The sequence below is a fragment of the Aulonocara sp. 'chitande type north' Nkhata Bay genome, linkage group LG14 (assembly GCF_057382095.1).
Source record: "Aulonocara sp. 'chitande type north' Nkhata Bay isolate Kocher_YH1m ecotype deep benthic linkage group LG14, A_spYH_male_GT1.1, whole genome shotgun sequence".
NCBI classification, from domain to species: domain Eukaryota; kingdom Metazoa; phylum Chordata; class Actinopteri; order Cichliformes; family Cichlidae; genus Aulonocara; species Aulonocara sp. 'chitande type north' Nkhata Bay.
Window position 1 is genome coordinate 13,968,409 of NC_141357.1, and position 5,483 is coordinate 13,973,891.

Below are 5,483 nucleotides of genomic sequence, written 5' to 3' on the forward strand. Positions count from 1 at the left end.
AAGTGAATGAGAGAAATGCAACAATGATTATGATTAGGCAGCTAATTATAGTACCTGCTTATTGCTGCACATATGCAGAGACAGACTGTTCATTTAGACAACAGGCAGGGATGCTTGGTGTGATGACTGATTGCAATATTTTTTGGGTGTGAGTGTGTATGCACTGCCATCATTTTGACAGCTCTTTGAGTGATTGTACTGATTGAGAGATAAAGTCACTTTTCGTTTACATTTTTTTTTTATCTAGCATGATAAAAAAATGTGATATCCACTAGTAGTGGATATCGTGATATCCACTACTAAAATCCACTGCATTTTAGTAGTGGATACAGTATTGAAACAGGTTTGGTGGTTTGGTTGGTCCGATTCTAAAACAAGCATATTAGGCGACGGGGTGAGTAGACTGCTGGCAAATGTAAAGGGTATATATAGGTTATTAATCTGACAGACCTGTCCAGCTTTTATCCTTCTTTTTGCTGAGTCTGTGCTCTGCATTGCATATGGCTGAATTAATAATATTGTTGTTTATTAGGAAAATATGGAGCACACCAAATTAGGGGCAGGGATAGCTCAGTAGGTAAAGTGGTCGCCCCATGATCGGAAGGTCGGCGGTTCGAATCCACTTAACGGCTACCCTGAGGTACCCCTGAGCAAGGTACCGTCCCTACACACTGCTCCCCAGGCGCCTGCTTAGTGGGCTGCCCACTGCTTCACTGAGTGAATGGGTCAAATGCAGAGAAAAACAAGTAATTTCCCCATGGGGATCAATAAAGTATCCATTATTATTATTATTATTATTAAGGGTTTATGCAATGAAGATTAATATAGTTAGGCATACAACACACTGTTACACATTTCTTTTATAAAGAAAACCATCTTGCATTAACATCCTGCAACCAACAAGATACAGTTGTGAGATTGTGGAAAAGAAAACAGAGAGTTGAAGTCCACACAGTCAATTGCGATCTGATATACAGGTTTTGCATGAATGAAATTCTTGACAAGAAAACTTGCCTTTTGATATAAAATAACAAGGATGAAATGTAAAACTACTGCCTTTTGTGTGGAGATAGTGCTGTCAGCAATTGTTGTATTTATTTATTTTGGTTGTGATAATAGCCATAACCTTTTTGGGAAGTAGGGGACAAATGGCGTGTGACTGTCTTGTTGCTCTGCATGTTTCTATGTTTAGCACAGACTGCCTCTAGGCCTCAGCAGGCTGCTGCTGTACGCCTGCTGATCTGCCCAAAGTGACAGAACAATAAAGGGAAACAGCAACACATTTACAGATAGACAAAGAACCATGACTACAGGTTGTACTGCAAAAACTCGAAGATAAACAGGCTCACACACAAAGAGACACAGACGACCTATATGTCATTTGTTTTTTTGTATGTTAAGGTGTATTCATATGTCTTTGGCTTCCTCCAAAACAGATTAAACAGACGGTGTCTGACCTTTTTTTGTCCGGACTGGGCTTCACTGACAGCCCCCCACCCCCCAAACCTAGTGTTAGACCACCATCCTGTTACCAAACTGCTGGGGGATCCGGCTAAAGTGCTACTGCAGGGTAATTGGACCATCTGACTGCCAGTTGAGACTTCTAGGAAGCCTGACACAGTTCTCCCTTTCACTGAGACAAGGGGGTATTTGTGAGAAATTCACCATTTGCTACATGTGTCCATTCTATAGAATCAATGTCTTACAGTTTACTGTTTAAAAACTCAATTTGTCCTTTCCTACAGACTTTAATTATAAAGACAGAGAAAGAAATGGTGAAGCGCCAACTGTTATATACTGATATGATACTAAAGTGGTTTGGACTTTTTACTGTAAAGTGAATGCACATCAGACACTGTACAGTCTCTGATCAGCATTTATTGTCAACAAGTGACCTGATGACCTCATGGAAAATAACTTGGCCTTCTGTAACCAAGTCTTTATTCTCTCGCTTCTCCAAGTTAGACACATGCTGAACATGGGATAATTGCTCATTTTGAAATGTGCCAGATTAGCTGACCCCATAAAACAATACTGCCACAGAGCTCCCAGAAAAGAATTAGAATCTCCAAATGAGTTTTTATTTTGGGTTACATCCATTAGTAATAAAGAGAGTTGAATCCCGTTGTGACAGTGCCTAGGTCATGATAAGGTCAGGGCTGATGAAATGTCAAAGGTCAGAAGGAAGTGAAGTTACAGGCGGAATTGAAACATCATTACTCAATATGAGAAGAAATCAATTATTCACTGCATTAAAAGAGAAGTAGACTCAGATGGGTGGGGGGTGGGGGGGGGGGGGGGGGGAGTGAGGTCAAACACACTCAAAAGCCTGCATTTGTGAATTTGATAACACAGGCTACAACCTTTATAAGTATAAGACTGTCACGGTCTGGCTGACAGACCGTGGGGATATGGGGGAATGAGGACCCAAAACGCATGGTTCTGCGATGCAAACAATGCACTTTATTTACAGTGAAGGTAACAGATGCATAATAAATCCCCTTTGCTCCCTAGACTCCCATTTGTGTGTTCCCCTCCGACGTCCGTGCTCGTGCTCCCGGCACGTTTCTGCACACCCTGTGCGTGCTGCCCTTCTGGTCCCTCGTTCCACCTGCAGGACAATACAGAAGCAGCCGTTAAACACTGAACCCGCGCGCACACACACACACGATCCGCACTTCCTAATACTACAGACTGACTTGGCGTCTTAGCTTAATGATCCCGCGCCAGTGGGAGCTCCAACACTCTCCTAAGTAGCTCCCCCGACGAGCCCTGATCACCAACAGGTGTGTGGCAGGAACTTCAGGTGTGGCCAGTCCTCCTGCAGGGCCACACCCATCTGGCCTGCATGTGGCTGTTCTCCATCCTCCAGCCACACATATACACACCCTGCCTCTACATATGTGTAGAGGCAGGTCTACACATATCTGTGTTTCAGACAGAGGGATAAGGCTCCCATTAGAAAGAGGAAACAACCCTCCCTTCCTCCTCCCCCCCCCCCCCCCCCCCCCCCCCCTTCCTTCCCTCCCCTCCCTTCCTTCCCTGAAAAATATCTGCCAGTAATGGGCTGCTGACTAACACAGAGGACAGGGTTGTCTCATGATACAAAACAGTGGGTAACGTCTTGTCCTTTGCAGGGAGCAAGTCCCTTATTCCCCAACCACTTAACAGAACTGGGCATCAGGCAGTCAGAACATCATTGTGTTGAACAGTGTCTTGGTGCTAGACAGTCTTGCAATCTACTGTAGTTTTTAAATGCAATATATGACTCGTCACACAGAAATGTCTACGTCATAGGCACCACACTCTCCCACAGTTTTAGACAGTGAACACTTTCTTAAAGCCTTTATTTGCAACTATGTTACTAATACTTACTAAAAAAAATGGGAGGGTTAAGTAACGTTAAAGTAAGTGTACCCTGCAAACTAGTGAAAACACTTTCAAATTAGAAAAACATGAACACAAACAAAAACATGGCTCACGTCTTTATTAGTTTTCATGGGTTTGAGATAGATATCGGACAAACGAATGATTCTCACATCTGGCTCCTCCATCATTGTCTACTTACCTGTGTGTGCAGAGTTTGCGATGGAAATCCTCTGGGGGACCGGTCTTGGCTTGTCCTAAATTTTGTTGGCATAAGATGCTTAAAACAGCTGTGGCACAAATTGTGACCCATTTCAGCAAGACAAGGAAATCAAACTAATTGTTTCTTCATGTAAATCTTGAATGGTTGGACTACAAAAAGAGAATAATTCAAAATTTCCTTCAACAGAAATAACAGCCAGAAAGCCTAACTGTGTCAAAGCCAAACAAACTTTCAAAGCCATATAGAATATATATTATGGCTATCTTTCAGACATTTTCAATGTGTGTTCATCCATTAGTCTCTGAACACAATATAGAACATAATCAAATTAGCCAAACGATTACAGTGGTGCTATAAAAACAATGTGAAGAGGCTTGCTGTCTTCCTGTAGTGTATCTTTTTTCCCCCAAAGTAGTGCAGTTATTTTGAGCTCCAGTATAACAAAACAAAAATAACAACAAAAAAAATATATGAATCATGGATGCATAAATACATGTAAATGCATGTTAAAGCCAAATTATTGCCATGGTATTATGTATTGTCAGAATCAGCCCACAATACCAGAAATCCTTAGACCCTGCTGACCTGATCCAGTGTCTTGTAGTGATGGGATTTCCGTCTCTTTTTAGAGAACCGGCTCTTTCGGCTCGGCTCGCTAAAAAGCGCCGGCTCTTTTGGCTCCGAACCGGCTCTTCAGGTTGTTTTGTTGCTCTAATTAATTTATTATTAGCAACAATATAAAATTATGCACAAAAGGAATTTCTAATGTAAAAAAAAGTGGTTTTATTTATATATGTTTATATATAAATATATGCTGTGGCCCCTAGAGACAAAACACGTACAAACTCCAAAAAGCATGTACAAATTCCAAAACACATTTCTAGCGTTAACTGAACTTCCAAAACAGAGCTACTTGCTGGCTTGTGTAGCCACTAAGTAACAAAAGCTCAACATTGCGCCTAGCATTCTGGAGCACTTCTGTGGTCTTTTGTACGTTGCTTCGGGGTTCATAACTGTTTTGAAGTTTGTACGTGCTTTGTCTCTAGGGGCCACCGTAAATATGCTTTTATTTATTCACTCCACATAAAATGTAATAAATAAATCATATAATACAAAAACCAACTATTCACATTTCAACTTTTAACTATTTACATTTTCAGCTTTTTCCTTTTAAACAAATTTAAAGTGAAACAACACAAAACACTGCAAACCACAACACAATTAAATATAAATTAAAATATGAAAACAAAAAGAAGATGCATATTCTCTGTCATATGGGCCTGCATGAATAAACTTTCTGAATCCTTTATCATCTGCAACTGAAAATAGTTGTGGATGATTACTATACCTTTCTAATGTGACGTTGTTGTCCCTGGCTCTCTTTCTCTCTCTCTCTGTCCCTCCCGCTCTGTCCCTTTGCTACTGCGAGTGTAACTACCGCCCCTCCCCCTCTTCCCAGCGCAAAGCACAAGGCTCGCATGTGGAGTGAAGCGGGAAAAAAAGTGCAAAAGAGAGGGTGAGAGAAAGGGAAAAAAAACCCAAAACCCACGGCTCGCGTCGTTCACGTCAAAGATTCGGCTCTAAGAGCCATTTCGTTCGCGACCGACACATCACTTGTGTCTTGATTCAGAAACAATATTTCTGGAACTCTTTATAGGTGTCACGGGGTCTTCTCCCTAACTTCTCCCGAACAAATGTAGGCGTAATCAGGAAGCGTTCAATGTGTATAGTTTATTCTGCCGGCTCCCAGGTGCACAAAAGATTATTTACAAAGAAAATCAACAACTGACTTAATTCAAAACAACCAAAAAAATCTATATACAAAATACAAGAGGCTAAGACAGCCTACATGTTACCCTCACTGTAACATCTCACAGAATGCCCCGGTAGACCC